Source organism: Pinus tabuliformis, chromosome 6 (genome assembly GCF_031772625.1).
Source record: "Pinus tabuliformis cultivar Carrire ecotype Pingquan chromosome 6, CPIR1, whole genome shotgun sequence".
In the NCBI taxonomy this organism is placed as follows: Eukaryota; Viridiplantae; Streptophyta; class Pinopsida; order Pinales; family Pinaceae; genus Pinus; species Pinus tabuliformis.
In genome coordinates this window covers 108,050,875-108,071,094 of record NC_142292.1, presented here as the reverse complement: position 1 = coordinate 108,071,094, position 20,220 = coordinate 108,050,875, and positions in this window count along the sequence as shown.

Below are 20,220 nucleotides of genomic sequence, written 5' to 3'. Positions count from 1 at the left end.
GGGGATCAGGATCCAGATTTTCTCTGGTATATCTTCTGGAAGCCAGTGTGATATTATTTCCAAGAAATCAAATGGACATTAATAACTTGTTCAGCCTATCAAATTCTAAACTTATCATCCAAAAGCTTAGAATTATGAGATATACTGGGGTGATTTTCAAGTTAGATATTCCGTTTATAAGACTAGACAAGAGATTGACTGAAGTAGCTTTTATCTACTTGCGCTAATGCAAAGCAAAAGCGTTTTGAAGGCTACCTGGCTAATCTTCAGACTCCATTTGTAGTTTATAAAATGAAGAACACTAACAAACAAAAAATTTGATCCCCAATATGGTTGCCACTTGTTAGTGCCTAAATCTACCTCAGGCTGAGAAAGGTAGGATCTAGGGTAACATCAAACCATGCTTAACCTGGTAGCTAGCCCTACCAGGTCAGGAGAGGGCTCTCTCCGGGTCAATCTCAGCAAAATATGATCACTAAAGGCTTGAGATGACTGATATAACTACTGATCTTAGGCTAGGTATGTGTGCAAAAGAGTTTGATTGAATAAAATGATGTTTTTCCTGGCTCAAATGGAAAAGCAGATTTTGGGTGCGGGGAATGAGGCTCAGTTTTGTAGAGATCTCAATGGGGAAAGGTAGGCAACTGATTTTGGCACTTCAAATCAAATGAGGTGGAGGGATTAGACAGGTGAGGAGTTGAAGAGGGCAAGAGAATCCATGGATCCTCTCCAAACAGCTGAAAACATCAAGAAACTAAAGCAAACTTCAAGTAGAGCACTGCAATTTCAATGGATTCTACTTTCACTCTTGTTTGATTTAGTTAGGAAGAAACAAGGTAGATAATGTCATACATAACACATAAGTAAATTCACAATTACAAAGAAAAGAACTGTACCAAAACAAATGCCACAGGGATCCCAAAGAGTGCTGCAAACCCTGGTCTCAATTCCTTAGCCAAAATGCTGATATGAGTGTACAATGAAGCTCCTTGCTTTCTCAAGAGTCCAACCATGCTAATGACTGAAAAACCACATAATATAGACAAACCATAGCTCATCCTAGCCTCTAGGGGTCGAGCTCACATGTTTAGGAGCTGTTCCAACTAATTCTAAACTAAGAACTAGAAATCAGGCAATGGAACAGCATGCCTCTAGAAACAAGGGAACTGATTCATTCAGTTTCAAACAACTTTTTAACAGATGAATCTACCTCCATAAGTGAAAATTTGACATATTTACATCATGATCCATCAATGTACATTAAATTACATCACAAATTTGACACTAAGCAGGTGAAAAAGTCAAACTGGCAAAAGCTAGGTGAAAAACAGAGCATTCCTGGTCAAACTGGGCCAAATTTCCTCTATGCACTGCGCCAAATTCTCTATGCGTAGCGCCTGTTTGAAGCCACTTTTGGAGGTCTTACTGGTGTTCAAATTCACTCCAAGTGTGCTTTTTGGAAAGGTATGTCTGTCTACTTTCCAACCCAAGTGGAAGTTTTCAATTTGGCCTCCATTTGCCCCTCCAAAATTCAGTTCTCCCAACACTGCTTCCTGTGTGTCAAAATAGGGGAAGTAAGGTCATTTTTTGAGTGTTTTTGACCTTTTTGAGGGCTCAAAACCTATCCAAATTTCTTGGCCATTGTTAAGAAAACATATCTTTTCATGCAAAATCCAAAAATTCTGATTTTTTGTCATTTGGAGGCTCCTATCAAAAGCGAGCACCAAGTGGCGCGGCGCATAGAGCAGAAATTCCTGTTTTTTGAGCAAAAAATTCAAAAAATGAAAAAAGTGCCCCAAATTTTTTGGAATTTGGGTTGATTCTTCTCCATCAAGTGTTGTGTTGGTCCAAGGAAGCCTTAGCCAAGATTTGAATTCTATCATGCTCCTTTTGCCTCCTTGATGCCCTCTTCAATTTTGCCTTCAAGCTCCTGATTCTAGCTTGGCACACCATATTCCTTGACAAATAATGATATGCCATGCTTCTCAACATATTCTTCTCATTGATGGCTTTTTCTAACCTCCTCTCCAAGTGGATATTGACTCTTTCAAGCCATGACTGCCGATCGGCATTGACCTCTTACTCAAATGAAGTGAGCTCCACCCTCCTCCTTTGGGCAGCTTGGCGATTCTCCCAAATGTTTTGCAACTCCATAATCGCTTGCTGATCTTTAAGCTGCTTATTTCTTTGCTCCAGGTACTTTATTTTCCATTTAGCCCTCTCCAAGTTGAGGTACAAGGCATTGATGTCCGCCTACTGCTCTTGAATGACTTCTTTGAGATTTGTGCTTTGCGGGCCCATATCAGTATCATCACCCTCAATGAGAATGAAATCAATCTCCCGCTCACCTGATGGTCCTTCATCCTGTAATGGCCTCTTACCTTTGTCCTGAACTTGTTGTGCTGATGACGGCAGCGAGACCCCTTCCACCCTGGGTGGAGATAATACTCGCTTGGCTACTGCGAACAACCGTCTAGTGCCCTTCTGATAAGTGATGAACACCAGCATACTAGCGGTCTGTGTCTCATGACCCTCATGCTAATAAGTTCCACCTGTCTCATCCAAAGCCTCTGAAGGTCCCTGAGGAGCTGTGAAAAACTCACAAGAAATGAAGTCCTCCCAAGTGATGCCCCGCAAACCGAGCTGATGGATGACCACAATCTTAATGAGCACAAAATGATATATATTGTTGAACTATTGTTGAGGAGTCTTGTGTTGCACTAGGGTGGTCATTTTCTCAATATTTCGGCACATGAAGTAAGGGAGGTTCATCATCCTCACCCTGGTAAAATGCATCAGCAGCCTGATATGATAGGCATATAAATGGGAAAACCGGCCCTCACAGCTGAAATACTTCATTATCAGTTTCATTAAAGGAGCATATGAATCTTTGAGGTACCGAAAAGGAAACACTCTGCTGAGTTGTCTCAAATAACCGGGCTTGATGTATGGTTCATAATGCTGCCTATCAATTTGTTGCCTCTTGTTCCATTGTTCTCCAATGTTAGGAATACCGGTTGCTAGTGAAATAGATTCTGGTGTTAAAGTGAATGTGACACCAGCTAGAGTGGCTTGACCATCATGTAAATGAAGCACAAACAAACGGGCCAACTCATGATGAAACTGGATTCTAGCAACCATCTCACAAAATTCATAGCAGGACTAGTGTTGGAAACAAGTGATGGCAAGAGGGCAGGCCTGTAACTCAGCAAGAGTGGTTGGTTCTTCTCGAATATGTTTGCCACCTCTATGAGGCCTCCTGGGTGCATGTACCTCTGTAGGTGAGTCACTGTGTGTCTCCTCTTCATGATCATATGAGGGATCAGATTCCATCTCTGCTAGTGGGTGAGCTGTCTTGATGAGAAGTAGGTGATTTATGATGTTCTTGATTTCTGCCACCAAGGGAAAAATATGTGAGGGATTGTGGAGGGAGGAAACAATGAGGGATTTTTGGGACTGTTGGGATAGGGTTTAGTTAAGGAAACAGGGGATTAGGGAGTAATTTGGGAGTTTTGGGTATAGCACTAGGGTTTGGGAATTTGTATTTAGGAGTTGGGAAATGGGAATTGGGATAGAAATAGATGATGTTTTAGGAATATGTGAGTTTAGGGAATAGGGGAATCAGGTGAAAAATGAGTGAAGGAGTGAAAGGTGAAAGAATGGGAGAATGTACTTGGCAGCCACAACAACCAATGCAAACCCTAGGTAGCAGTTTCTTGGGAAATAGCAAGAGGGTAGGGTTTGATTTTCTTTGAGACAACCACCATAAATTGTATGAAAAACTGTTTTACTAGCAGTGATAAAGTCTCAACCTACTTGCACAAATGAAGATCCAAGTGTTTTGGGTGATTTGGAGTGAGTTGTTGAAGAATTCGGGCTTGGCAGCTCTATGCACCGCGCCTCCAACCCAACGCGCCACGCCCTGTGTATGCGCCGTGCCCATTTACTTTTACACTGGAAATCGCGGCCCTATGCGCCGCACCTGCTATGTGCGCCGCGCCACTTGCCCAGTGCGCTGCACCTCTGATTTCGGGCAATTTCTCCCAATTTCTCTTCTTTTACTCGAACACAGCTTTGCTCTTACTCACACTTTGTTGCTTGAATGCAAATGGGCTTTTCAAATTGAAAACATAATTTATATACAAGAAGCTTTAAATATTTGATTCATACAAACCCACTTTTATAATGTTTGGAATATGACTTTATTTTTTAACTCTGTTTTTGAGCTTTTTCACTTTATTTGAGCTTGTGATGAACTGAATGACTTGTGTTTTGTTTGCTTTGCAGGGGGTTGGAGCTACTGAGGCTAGGGAAAGTGACCAGGGTTGTAGGTGAAATGATTTACATATGAAGGAAATAAAATTACATGAATTTATAGAATAAAACCTAAAATACTCTATTTTTCTCCAAAACAGAATTTTGAGGAAAAATACGTCTCTAAACACTTGATTATAAAATTTGTTGATACTAGAACCTCCTCATGTGCCTGCTAGCTATTATTGGACATTTTGAAACCCTTTTTGATGAAACCCTAGACCTAATGACAATGAAACCTTAGAAGAATGGCTCTTGAAATTTTAAAGATGAAACAGTGACTGTATATGATTTTGATGAATAAACATGAGCCAGCAGGTACAGGACATGAGGGAAACTGTAGGAGAAACCACCACCGTCAGATGATCCATGTTTCCTAATGGAATGCAGCTGACTGGGCGGGACACCTAATATGCAATGCAACAAGAGGATTTGATCTCTTACGGAGGGATGAAGATACCGACACTAACAGCCATTACGTTGGTTTTTCTGATGGTGCTTGTCGTAGCACACATAATCTTTCTTCCGCAGCATGGGTGCTCTATGACCCTAATGGTGAGTTGATTAACTTACAAGGTATCTACCTTGGTCTAACAACCAATAATATTGTTGAATATAGTGCAGTTATCGAACTCTTGTCAGAAGCAATTTCTCTTGGCATTAGGGATTTAGTTGTCAAGTTGGATTCGCAGCTCGTTGTGTTACAATTAAACAATCATTACTCAGTGAGAAATCCACAAACATTGCATATGTATCTACGTGTTAGATTCTGGAAAGAAATTTTGATTTCATTACATATCAAAATATTCCACATAATTTAAATACATTAACAAATGCATTAGCAAATTTTGTTCTTGATAGGCATTTTCATCATTTATAAAACTGATCATGTTATGAACACATAAGTAGGAAATAAAACATGTAGATATATATATATCAAAATATCAAAAAATAGAGTGTTCTGAGACACCTAGCTTTCAAAGCCTACAAAATGTGTAAAAGACCTAGATAAACTATCAGTATACATGGTGCTCATGATAGCATGAGGCCACTCTGATCACTCGGCCTAACAGCTGACACAGTCTCTACCAACGTAGTGGAACATCATCAATAGTGGCATACTCTAGGACTCCATGAGTTATTGCCTCCATATTACGCTCCATCTCAGCTAAGGGGTCTCCCCCTTCATCGTAGTCTGCACCCACTACGTGATGTGAAATTCATCGTGCTATTTGCAATATGCCTGGTGGTCTCTCTGGTCCCACATCTACACATTTATCACAAGTTGATTCTCAGTTTACACTTTTATAAAAAAATCATAAAACTTCAAAAAATCCAAAAAACAAGTTTTTACTTGCATCGGTCCACTGTTCTCCTAGTGGCAAAGGCAGATCTCGATCCCACTTGAAATCCGTGCCAGCGTAAGCATAGTTGTCCACCACGAGTAGTTGGCATTCTAGCCAAATGAAAAACTATGGTGGGTGATGCATGTGTTGATCCGTTCCTCCTTGAGGCATGATTTGACTCCATCGCACAAGTCTCAGATCTCGAGGGGCCGGATCTGGTACCTCTACCCACTAATACCAGAATAAGGGCACTTGCTCTAAAAAGAAGGTCACCAATATAGAACAAAACCCGAATTGCTTCAGGTGTCCATGCTTCCCCTTAGTCAATTGTCTTTTCATGTTTTCCAAAAGGCATCCATACCAGTTGAAGACGGTGGGGGTCAAACATGCGATAACATATTGGAACTGGGATTTTGAAGCCTCATGCAAGGCTTGCATGCCAGCTACACGCGCCATAGTGAACAAAATCGTTCTCAAGATGAGGTTGTTGGTGATTGTTGCTATCTTCACCTTACCTCCATTGGTCATTTGGCACTGGGATAATACTTCTAAACTAGACTCCTTGTGATCTCACCTCCTTGGCGAGATCCAAAGAGTTCGACTTCTTCCCCTCGTTGGGACAATCCCGTGATGAAGTAGATATCCATCTCTTCCAATTCTAGTTCCTGGACTTTTATCATGAAGATCTCTTGAGCTACATCCTAGAGACTAATCAGATAGGGCAGTAATTCCATCTGAGCCCTTAACCCTATAGTCCCAAAGAATTTTAGCAGCCTGCAATTCCTCAGAGCATTTATGCATTCAGGATCCTGAGCTTCTTGGAAGTCTTCGACCTCATGGCCTCTTTATTTCCACTCCAAGACCATATTCTCTTGCAAAACAACATTTAACACTTATTAATGCCTTTTTCATGGATCAAAAACATCAATTTTTTCTTAAAAGAGAGTTTTCTTTCTTAAAAAATTGCCCTCGGTGCCATCGCACCTATTTTTACAAACAGTGTGATGGCATCGCGCGAGCCTTTAGGCTCAAGCATGACCATCGCGAGTCTGATGACCATACCTGCAATGGTCGCTGATGCCCTAAAATTTTGAAATCCTCATTTCTAGCATCAAAATTATCGTTTAAAATGCATAAAAAAGTGATAAAAAGAAAGAGCAGGGATGGGCCTCTTACCTGTCGCAGACGATTTGTGAAATGGTAGCCTAGATCTCCCACAACAGCCACTAGAAAATCAAGATAATTAGGGAACAAAATGCACTTTCAGAGCTCACTTTGGTAAAATGGTAAAAAATAAAATTACTTTTGAATATTTATATGTTTTGCAAATCATATTTGCAAATCTTTTCGTAATATTTTAATATTTTCTCGATATCGGTGATGGTTGTGTTGCTTGTGCAGTTATAGGTGCCTTCAAAGTGAACAGTGATCATTATTGACCGATTCTTGCGAGTTTTATTTTATCTCTTTTTCGGACTCATTAAATAAATGAAAAAGGAAACTCCCTTAGAGTCATCTTTGAGCTCTTTTTTGACTCTCAAAAATTGAAAAGACTGTCGAGTACTTGTTGTTTTGAACTCGTTAAAGTAAATGAATCGACGTAACCTCAATATATGTTTATCCCTTTTTCGGGCTGAGATTGACTATTTACGAAAAAGGTACACCTTGGTCGACATGGTCAAGAGGTTCCCTCATATATTGTTTTCTACCTTTTCAGGTTCAAGGGACAAATTACGGAAAGGGACATGATGGAGTTTTCTTTTTCGTTTCTTTTTCAAACTCTCTAAATATGAAAAAGATACTGAGCTATTCTTACGTCAAGCTCGTTAAAACTTTATGACAAAAGACTCATCACCATGATGAGATCGAGCTTCTCCTTCCTAGGGCTCGTAAAACTTACTAGGATGGATTAATTCGAAGAATGAACTTACATGACAAGCATATGCTATCCCCTTCAATCTTGTGATAAAAATAATTGGGGTACTTGCTAGAAATAGCGGGGGAAAATGAAGATGAGACATCCTTTGTATAGGCAGCATGTCGCTCTTGAACATGACACTATTCTACTCTCGTGTCAAGTTTGGGATATCCTCACTTAGTCACTTGTCCTCCCAAGTTTGGGTGATCCATTTTGCCTCTCATTTGACTATTCCATTTTGTCATCATGACTTTTAGTCCTATGTCAAGTGAAATGTTGCCACACTCCAGAGTTGTGTCACCAATGTTCAAGTGAAGTCCAATCTACAGTTATTTACCTATACATTGTTTGAGTCATTGCTACAGTCCTAAATGTTATTCCACTTTATTCCTTGTTTCATGTCGATGATGGGGGATTGATTATTTCACTCCTTCGACAGGTCACTTCCTGTCGACTTCAGCTCATTATCTAGGAAGATGACTTAGAAACTCCCTTTCAGTACCTTAGAGATGGCATGCCCTAATGGTCAGTTCCTCGCATTTGACGACAGGTCTTCATTATTGGATTTTGATCAGGTGATTCCACGAGTGTTCAACCTCAGCTTCATTATCACATTCACAAATTGTATTGTTGTACCTTGAGATCCATTGTCATTATTGGTAGTTTCTCTCGTACATGTTAACGTCCACATCATTGGCCGGTAATCAGGTGGTTTTCTAGCATGTTCAAATTCAACACGTTTATTCTCATGTTAGGATTCATACATTGATCAGGTCGGGATGGGGCACAAGACCCTGAGTCTTGTCTGTTATGACTCAAGCTGCATGGAGTTATATGTCGCTCATGATTGTACGCATGTTTCTACTATACGAATGGCTAAGACCATACTGTGAGACTTTATATTTATGATGATCCTTGTTATTTGGATGGTTGCGCCCATACCATGGATCTTTTCATATAGTCCTCATCCTCCGAATGGTTACATCCATGCCGTGGATTCATGTTTTGATCTCAGATATGTATATGTATATGCATCCTTGATTTGTAGGTCTCCTGACAGCATGTGTTCTTGTCCTTGCCAAAAGCTTGTAAAGCATCTTAGCCATCACTCCTCATTATTCCTTCATGCTTTAGGGGGCATCTGTTACACAGTATTTTATCACGCCTCCTACACTTCCCTACGACATGCCCCGAATTGCCTGAAACATGACCATTATATAGTATACTCATCCATGTATACAGCTCAAAACCCTTCTTTAACTTTTCTTGGAAAATGTGTTGAGCTTTCCCTGAAGAAATAGCTCTTAAAACCCTAAAATGAGGGTCATCGCTCTTATGAAGCTCAAAACCGCGATGGTTGCATGTTGCTCCGTGGTTGACCTGCGATGGCATCGCTCTATTCCCTGTCATACCTGCAATGATCCTGAAAAGGTAATTTTCCCCAAGACGACGAGAAGCTTCGTGATCTAGAAGCTTCCAGAGCGACAAGCTAGAGGTGGTTTCACATAAATGAGGTCGAATCCTCCTAACTTGACCTCTTTGCTTTATCCCTATGAGCTACCTCCTTGAGATGTGGGCCTAATCCTATCTTTGGAGAAGTCCTAACTCCCTCTCCCTGTCAATAAAGTCCTCCTCTCCCATTCCCAAATGGTTGTTCTATGTCCATTTTCACCCCTATGCTGAGCTTATGCTTAGAGGCCATTCATTAGACTTGGAGAAGCAGTGTTTGGAGATTTTATTGGCTTCGACTTGGATTACCACTCAAGGAGAGCCTTTCAACATCAAGATTATGGTTGTAAGCTTCCCTTTATTCTTTAAATTATATACAATTGTTGGTTCATCCTCCCAAAATATATATGTTCATGTATGTATTAGCTTGGCATTCCTTGATCAGTTAAGTAGGTTGTTGTTGGATTTTCTATTGGTTTTGGTATGCTTTTTTGTCTCTTGATCACTTGTGTAGGTACATAAGTGCTAAGAGATGCAGGAACAAGTCCATGACACAAGCGGTTTGAGGTTCTCAACAAAGAAAATCGGATTAGCATCAAAACGAGGTAGGTCATCTCTTTCGTTCTACTTTTCAATTATAACCTAGGAAGATGTCTAGTTGATTGTCACTTCAGTTGCTAGACCCACTCATTGGGCAAGAGGGATCATCTCTGTCTATAGAGAGGATTAACCTTGTCAATAAGAAGGACCCACGAAGAAGAAGTTGTTGATGAATGGACAAGTCGCTACCTAAGATGGAGTTATAACAAGTTCCGCATTACAAAGGTGCTTGGACAAGTTCCTTGTCAAAGGAAACTTGGTAATGCCTTCCTCAATTTAGAGGAAGAGAGAGACACAACATTCTTGTCTTCACTTGGGAAGAAAGAATGGGAGGATTGGGTAATCATCTGGCATCCGACACTCTTTGAGGATGTGTAGGGCATCCAAGACAAGAGCAAGCAAGAAGAACGATAATCTTTGAGGGCTGGGAACCCAAGGCAAGAATAGTCCTAGAAGGTCATAGTTAGTCAACACCCGAGTGTGTATGTACCTTGAGAGATGTACCTGGGAGTGTTGAAGAAAGTGTAACTAGATTTGGTCTTCATAAATGTAATTTTGATCTTTGTACTTGTAAAGAAGAAGAAATATTATTTTTGTTATTTATAACAATGAGTTTCTTGCTCATTGATTAGGTCAAGCACATATTTAAGTGCTTCTAGGAAGTCAAAGAGTCAATGTATTTATTAAAGACCCTTATGGGCTTGTTACACTATGTAATAATATGTATTAGAGTCATAAGAAGACCTCCAAGCAATGTTATAATTCTCCTCCAAGAGTTGGAACCATCAAAAGAAGCAATCTGAATTATATAGAGAAAGTTGGCTTCAAGTCTTCATGTTGGCCTCAAGTCAGCCTAAAAGAAGGAAACAAACTCCTATATAAGGAGCCATTCAACCTCCTTAAAGTATTATCATATCATCTCTGAAATCAGTGAGAAAGAGGATGAGTAAAGGGTACAAAGAATTCAAGGAAAGAGTTCTCCAAGTGCAGCAAAGAAGGAAGGAAGTAAAGTGAGTTTTTGGGAACTATTCTAGGGCTAATTGCAGTCATACATGTGAAGGCAGGAAGGCTATTCTGTTGTCATATCAATCTCTCCTATTGCAGTCTTAAAGGAGAAGTGTTTGGGCTAGAAAAGAGTGCCTATAAGGCCTCTCATTCAAGCGAGAAAGAAGGCTACACAAGCAAAGGAAGAAAAAGGAATCTAACATAGTTTTTGTGAAGATATCCCCTCACACATGAGAAGAAATAGGGTTGTATTACTATCGCTCTAAGTTTGTAATCTTCGTGAAGAAAAGAAGGCCTAGTTGGGAGGTGACAAGTTCATATTATTAAACTAGAAAGGATCCATATCAAGTGAAGGAAGAAAAAGGACAAGGATCGCTCTAGGGAATACCATCTAGGGTTTCTACAGTTGTTGGAAGAAGAAGAACAAAGTGTCGGAAGGAGAGAGATGAAGTGTCGGAAGAGGGAGGACGAAGTGTTGCAAGAGGAAGTGATCTTGAAAGGGCTTGACCTGTGCTTGGAGAATCTTTTTGTCAAGGGTCTAGGGTTTGGAATTGACCAATAGAAGCTTAAATAAGGGAAATTTATGAAAGGGTTTTCCTCTCTAACAGAGAGAGGTTTTGCCTTGGCAGAGAGCCAACATCCTGTGTTCTTGTTTCTTGTGTTTTGGTAGTAGTTTGATTAAGTAAGCACACACACTAATAATAAGAAGAAGAAGATCAAGCTAACAAAGATAAATTGGAAAAGTGCTTCACAAATTGTTATCAAGTCTAGAAGAATGCTACTATACATAACTGCCCTTGATTCTTCAACATGGGGCACTTGTGGTTCCACCTCCTTGCTCCATCGATCGGATCTCTGCTTTGCTTCCTCCTCCAAATGGATGAAATTCTTAGTTTAAGTATAAGTTTATGGGTGGATTAAATAAGGTGAGTCTGCGTGGGTTGTTGGCAAGTGTGCTTGTTTGGTTACAACACACCCAATGTCAAATCCTATGGCTCTCAGATTAGCGTGTTGTTACATTTTTTTAGTACCTGATAGTTTGTTTTGTGTTGTGATTGGAATGTGGGGCCTCTCGTGGGCCGGTCAATAGGTAGGTCAGGCGTGTTGGAATCCCGCTGACCCTATTATAGGGTGAAATATGGAGGTTGGGCGGGTCCAATGGTGGGTGGCCTGCCCACTGTATATTTGAATATATATATATGCATGGCATTCGGTTAGCAGTGTTGGTGGCCTTCCAAATGATTATATATATATATCTATATCTATATCTATATATATATATATATATATATATATATATATATTATTTTATTATTATATAAGCCACATTAGTCAAAATGCTTCCACCGAATTTTGAGGGTCACTGGAAAAATTAAAGAGGTGACAAATTCGTCCGATTCGACAACCGGAATCTATGCACTAGTAAATTCCAAATTTTTGCCTCGTTAGTGGCTACCACTGGGCCTACTTTGACCAGAAATTTGGCTAGCTATATCTTTCACATATGAAATCAGATTGAGGTGTCATTCACACCATTGGAAATCTTTCGTCGAGATCTTCGATTTGACCCTAGTTCCACTTCAATCTAATGACTTTGATTTTTGAGCTTTTTCAAAGCCATTTCTATTTCTAGAGCCACCTAGATCATTCCTCCCCACTAATGACATTTTGGGCCACCAAAAGATTTTATCACTCAATATATAAGTGAGGGAATTTATCCCTCACTTTCTCCTTTTCAATCCATCGGCCCTTTCTTGGTTGCATTCCCTTGAAACCAATACGAAGGTACTCCATGTCTCCCCATCGTGAAATCCTAGTATTCCTGTCAAGATTGATATCCTCGGGTAGCTTTTGCAAGTATTCGGGTGTAAATTCATCCATTGTAGTAACCTGTCCAACCTCTTTGGTGTCCATGTCATATGAATTCGCTAAATTACCTTCCGTGCTTTGTCCCAATCATCTTTCCCACTAGAATCTTCATCTTTCCCAAAGACCATGTCCAAGGGATATTTTGGAAAATATCCAAATCATGTCTCGAACAATGAGTTATGAGTGGATGAATGGACTACCCAATTTTATGCATGTTGTACATAGGGAAGTTGCTCATCCCACAACTTGGGGTGCTTGCCACAATAACCTCGGAGTAAATGTATCGTTGTGTGGTTGATAATCTCTGTTTGTACATTGGTCTGCGGATGAAATGTCGCACTCCTCTTCAGGTTGGTGTCCATCATTCTCAACAAACTTGTCCAAAACTCTCCAATAAAATGAGAGTATTGATCAGACACAATGGATGTGTGGGTAGCCCAAAGTGGACCCATACAAAATGGAAGAAGAGTTGAGCAGTGTGCTCGGCAGTGATCTGATTTTTACAAGGCATTAAGACACATTTTTCTAAATCGATCCACAATTACATACAAATAGTCACGACCTCTCTTAGATAAAGGAAAACCACCAAAAAAATCCATTGACACACTTTCCCTTGGACGAAACAGAACAGGGAGTGGTGTGTAGAGCCCCAATTTTCTATTAGTGGTCTTGCTAACTTAACACAACACACATCCCTTTACATATCGAGTCACAATGTTTTTCATGTGAGGCTAATAACACAACCTCTGTAAATGAAACAAAATTTTCCCTACAAAAATGACCTGACACAAGAGAGGTATGTGCCTCTCTGATTACATGTATTCTCTCATTGGTCGGGATACAAAATTTGCCAAGGTGGTACAATAATTTTCCCTGCAAATGGTAATTATTCACCTGTGATCCATGCATCAGTCTTGCATAAATCTCCTTAAACTCATTGTCATCAACATACTATTCAATATCACTTTCAAAAGATAAAGAATCATTTTGAAAAACTATAGATGCAAAAATAGGAGGGCAACAAAGCATATCTACCACTTTGTTGTTGGTTCCCTTCTTGTATTTTATTACCAAGTGAAATTGCTTAATGAATCCCATTCATATGAAATGATGTGCTTGTTGAAGGTTGGTTTGCGACTGGAGGTACTGCAAGGGTTGGTGGTCTGCGTGAATGATGGTCTCCTTGCCAATCAAATAGTGCTTCCACTTCTTCACGCTTTTGAACCAAGGCATACAAGTCCTTGTCATATGTTGGATAGTTCAAAACAATTTGGGAGAATTTCTTTGATTGGTAACACACATGTTTCATTTGTTGCATCAACACTTCTCCCATGGCGTACCCACTAGCATCTATCTCGGTCTCAAAAGGCTATTGGAGGTCAGGTAAGGCCAAAACTGGTGCGATATTGATCTTCTCTTTTAGTGTATAAAAGGATTTTGTGTTGGAAATAATACTGAGAGGGGGGGGTGAATCAGTATTATTATTAAATCAATTATCTTTCATTTCACAATTAGATTTGTATACGCTACTTTAGCTATGGGAAGATGCGTATATATGCTACTGTGTCTAAAGAACCAGCGTATATCAGAAAACTTAAGATTCATTAATTGTTGATCTTTAATCAGTGCATCAAGACTTCATTAATCATAAGAACAGTAAACAAGCGCAGTAAAATAGAACAGATCATCACACACATGGACACACAGATATAAGGTGGAAACCCAATGTGGGTGAAAACCACCTGCTGCAATTCGTCTCTATCTTCTTTTAATTAGAAACTTCTTTTTACAATGATTTTGTACTGGTGCAGTCTTATACCAATACGCAGGCTGCTACCTGCAGAAGGCTACAACCTTCTCTCATTCTACAGCTTCTCCTGGAAGGGAACTACAACCCCCTTAGCTCTTATACTAGCTGAGGTACTAGTATGTAGGTGCTGACCTACAGAAGGCTACAACCTTCTCTTTTCTTCCAAGGACCACGTTTCATAAATTTTCAGACTGGATCCATGAATAACATCAATCAACCATCAAGTATATCTGCATCAACCAATCTCTTTTGCACCAAAACAAAACTGAATCAAATAGTCACTTCTCTGAATGTTGTACCCAGAAAATAGTAACAGTAACCAGACACCAATTCTGAACCCAGAACACTGCAGCAATAAACAGAAGTAGCTAAAACATATATTAAGAGACGTACACTACTTCAATGTGTACAACCTACATGCATACGCTTCTGAATTGAGGCCAACCTGCATATACGTCGTTTTGACTTATAGAACCAGCGTGTATACGCGCCTCTGATGTGTCGAACCTGCGTATAGATCTATAAAAGATAATTCACTCTTTCAAATATTCAGACATTAGTTATACCCAGATTATCAGATTTATAGATCAAGACATGTGCTAATTATAACAGATCAAAATCACACAAAGATACTACTATTCAAGACTTGAGTTTTGACCCATCAATAGAACTTATCCATTTTCTTGCGCTTAGGTTCCTCCTTGATTCAAATTCAGTTATGCACCATAAACCAATCACTAGTATTTCATATCTTCCTCTTCATAAGATATTCAATGCTTGAGTCAATGCATTTGCCAAATGATCTCCTCCTTTTTATAGTCTTAGGCCTTACTCAAGCCATGGTCCAAAACCATAGAGAACCAATACTAGGGACCCAATACCTGGGTTCAATACTTCGGACGCAATACCAAGGTCCAAAACCATAGGTCCAAATACCATGGACCCAAAAATAAGCTTTCCCACATGTACGTGCTTTTCCATGCATAAAAGTGCGTGTATATGCATAAGCGATTTTTGATCATAAATACCGCGTGTATACGCGACCTGTTCAAGAGGAACCTACGTATATGTATTTTTCTTCCATTCTAAGAGCTTGAACTGTGATCTGCCATCTGAGTGAGTTGCCATCAAGGACAACACCTGTGCCATAGTGCCAAACCTGTGTCATAATGCCAACAATCTCCCCCTTTGGACTTGATGGCAACCCTAAATCATTCAAATTCATTCTCCCCCTTTGACATCAAGGGAAAAGGGTTATGCTCCCCCTGAGTTCATGCTGAAATCTCTGCTCTACTGTGCTGTTCATGCTCCCCCTGACTGTAGGCAAGGTCTGCAAGAAGATGTTCTACAAGAAGATACATAACTTTATACATCATAAGTGACCTTCCTACCACCAAAGACTCATACATACATCCATCTCCCAACCAAGTGGGGATACACCAAAATTTTACACAAGATAAAACAAGAACATTACATTATCCATCCCAGGCATAGTGGGGAAATCAAAGAAGGTCGTTACATGACCTTGATAAGAAAAGAAATACATGACATAGAGATGAAATATCTACAACCAAACTATGATCAACAACTATCATCAGCTAGCATTTGTCAGTCATCATTCAGACCAACAACCATGTTCTCCTTCTACACCTGTTCCCCCTGAAACCAAAACATTGTGATCTTGAACCAAGATCTTCTTGGATAATGCCAACAATGCATTATTAGAAGAATATATATGCTCCCCTGAACCTATGCCAGATGGTCTTTGTTAGACCCATATCAGACTCCTTTCATCCTAAGCCTGGCCCACTGTTTGTCTTCAAACCAACATATACGCGACTGTACCCACATAAACCGGCATATGTACGCGGATCCTCCTCATGAAACTCGCGTACACCCACTTTTCTCTGAAACAGACAAGTTTCAACAGTAAGATGATGCATCGACTACTCCCAGCTTTTGTCTGAGGTATTCAAATGTTTCCCTGGGTAGTGGTTTGGTGAGTATATCAGCAACTTGTTCCTTGGAGGGAACATACTCTAATTTAACCTTTTGTTCAAGCACTTGTTCCTGGAGAAAATGATATTTGATAGGTATGTGCTTGGTCTTTGAATGCATGATGGGATTCTTTGAAATACTGATTGCACTTGTATTATCACAAAAAATGGAGATAGGTGGAGTACAAGTGATTTGCATGTCTTGCAATGTTTGCATCATCCAAAGGAGTTGTGTGCAGCAAGATGCAGCAGCTACATATTCTGCTTCAGCTGTAGATAATGCAATTGAACTCTGTTTTTTGCTGAACCAAGATACTAATCTAGGATCCATGAAGAATGCACCACCACTAGTGCTTTTTCTGTCATCCACGCTTCCTGCCCAATCTGCATCTGTATATGCATGAAGTGTGAGATCTGTACTTCTAGGATACCATAAGCCATAGTTTTGAATTTCTTGAAGATACTTGAAAATTCTCTTAATTGCCTGAAGATGAGTTTCCTTTGGATTTTCCTGAAACCTTCCAACTATTCCCACTGCATGCATAATGTCTGGTCGGGTACTTGTTAGATAGAGCAGACTACCAATCATGGATCTATAGGTTGGTTGATGCACTGCTGCTAATTCATCATTGCGCTGAGGCTGCATCCTGTTACCATAGGGGTACATACTGGTTTCGAATCCTCCATCCCATATTTCTTCAATATCTGGTTGAGATACTTGGTTTGTGACAGAAAAATACCGTCTTTGTTTTGTTGGACTTGTAAACCAAGAAAATATGTGAGCTCACCAAGCAGGGACATTTCAAATTCTTTTTGCATCACCAAGGCAAAGTTTTGACTCATGTCTTCTTCATTGCTACCAAAGATGATATCATCAACATATACAACAAGTATTAGCAACTTATCATTGTCAATTTTTATATATAGATTGTTGTCTGTTGATCCTTTTGTAAAACCTTGTTGATGGAGATACTTATCCAAACGATAATACCAAGCCCTTGGAGCCTGTTTAAGGCCATAGAGAGCCTTTTTGAGTCTACATACAAGTTTTGGATCATTTCCAAGGATAAACCCATCTGGTTGCTCAATATACACTTCTTCATCCAAGTCTCCATTTAGAAAAGCAGACTTCACGTCCATTTGAAATACTTTGAATTTCTGAAAGCTAGAAAGAGCAAGGAACATTCTTATGGCCTCAAGTCTAGCAACTGGTGCAAAAGTTTCTTCAAAGTCTATGCCTTCTTGTTGAGCATACCCTTTACAAACAAGTCTTTCCTTGTTTCTAATAACATCTCCATTTTCATTCAGTTTGTTTTTGAATATCCATTTTGTGCCTATTACATTTTTATCGTTTGGTCTAGGAACCAACTCCCAAGTGTTATTCTTTTCAATCTGCTCCAGCTCTTCATTCATGGCCTTGACCCAGCGTTCATCTTTGCATGCTTCACTTACATTTTGTGGTTCAGTGGAGGAGAGCAATGTTAGGTAGCTTGAAGCTTCTGAAATAGTTCTTCTTGTTTGTACTCCTGCCTCTTTCTGCCCCAAAATTTGAGTTTCTGGATGATTCTTCTGAACGTACCTGGATGGAGTCTTTTCTTCTATCCTTATCTGTTCTTCTGGTGCCTCATGGGTTTCTTCTTCATCACGAGTCTGATTTTTTGTTGAAGGATAGTCCTCATCATCTTCGAAATCTTCAGATTTTACTTGCCTAGGAATGTTTCCTTCTTCATCAACCACTACATCAATACTTTCAACAATTTTTCCAAGTCTTTTATTGTAACACTTGTATGCTTTTCTATGGGGAGAGTAACCAAGAAGAATGCCTTCATCTGCTCTAGGTTCAAACTTACCAAGGTTTTCATCAGTCTTTTTGATGTAACATTTGCTTCCAAAAATTTTGAAGTATTTTACTGTGGGAGTCTTACCATACCAAAGTTCATGAGGAGTTTGAGTGTTGTTTACCCGGATGTTTGTCTTGTTGAGAATAGTAACTACAGCAAATGCAGCTTCACCCCAGAAGGTTGCGGGAGTCACAGACTCATCAAGCATAGCACAAGCCATTTTTTGAACCGTTCTGTTCATCCTTTCCACTACTCCATTTTTCTGAGGAGTCCTTGCAGTAGAGAATTCCCTTCTAATTCCATGTTCTTCACAAAAATCGAAAAATTCATCTGAGGTAAATTCCCCACCTCTATCAAACCTGAGGCATTTGATTCTGCGATCTGATTCGTTTTCAACCAAGGCTTTGAATGCTTTGAACTTTTCGAAAGCTTCGTCTTTATGCTTCATAAGTCCTATCCAACACATCCTGGAAAAGTCGTCAATGAACAATATAAAGTATTCTTCTCCTCGAGGTGACCTTTTCCTAGATGGACCACATACATCAGTATGGACAAGTTCAAGTGGCCTACTAGCTGATCCTTCCTTCTCAAGGAAATTAGTTCTGGTTTGCTTCCCAAACTGACATGATTTGCATATTGTATTGTCTGGAATTCTGATGTCAGGGAGATCACGAACTGCCTAATATTTGCATGCTTTCCTTATTTGAGAGAAGCTTAGATGCCCCAATCTTTTGTGCCATAGCCAGTGTTCATCATTCTTGCTTAGATAGCATTGTTGTTGTCCTCCCTTGAGTATGTATAAATTATTTGGTGTTCTTATGCCTTTGATCACTATTTCTCCTGTATCAAGCTCACGAACAATACATCCATTTGATCGAAATATTACCTCATTTCCTTGACCACACATTTGACTGACACTTAATATATTATGCTTTAAACCATCAACATGCATAACATTCCTAGCTTTGACATTTTCTTTCAAAAGAACAGAACCTTTACCTTTTATGAATGCAGGGGTGTCATTTCCAAATGAGACCTTCTTTTCCTTTTCTAAGGCACTATATGATTGAAGTTTTTCTTTATCACCTGTCATATGTTTCGAGCATCCACTGTCGATGTACCACTGATTTTCTTGCCCTTTCGCATATAAGGCTATACCACATCTTTTTGGTTGTGGTTCTTTCTTCCTCCATGTTTTGGGGCTCAATGAAGCTTGCTCCTTCTGAGTTGTTTGCCGAAACCTACTCCTGCATTCAGAATCTTCATGACCAAAGTTGTTACAAATAGAACATTCTATTTCATTTTCAAGAGCAGAAAAGTTATTGTAGGTTCTTTTCATGATTCCAGTCACACTCCTTTGATTTCGTGCTTCTCTGGTCATGATGGTCTTGTAGGCAACACATTGAGCTGCTTTATGTCCAAAGTTATGACAAGAGAAACATTGGCCATTGAAGAAATTCCTGCGATCATCAAACCTTCCGTCTAGGCGATTGTAATAGCCATTCGTTCTTGAGGCAAATTGAGAATGATTTACCTGCGGTTGGTTGTAGCTTCTATTCATCCTTGAAGTAGATTGCCCTCGATTTACTTGGTGATCTCTGTTCATTCTTGAAGTAAATTGTCCCTGATTTACCTGATGATCTTCATTGTGCCTTTGCTGTCGATTATCAACCTGTTCACTTCTCCTTGCTACTTCAAGATAACTTTTGGAGGTAGATGGCTTTTGTGCTTGAGATGTTTCTTCAGTATACCCAAGACCAGTCTTGATTAGAGGAGAATGCTGCACTTTGATAATCTCATCTAAAGTTTCAGATCCTTTAGCAAATCTAAGATTAAGAGCTTTTGTTTTCTCAATGTCCTTTCTAAGACCCACAATTTCACATTCTAACTTTTCATTGTGTTTTTCCCTTTCAGCAAGTTGGAATGTCAGAGTATCTATAATCATATTCTTTTCTTCTAAACAAATTTTGAGTTTAGAAATTTCTTCATAAAGACCTTCTTCATCTATAGCATCCAAGAAATCATCATCTTCAAAAGCCATCAAAAATCTATAATCATTACCTTGTTCATC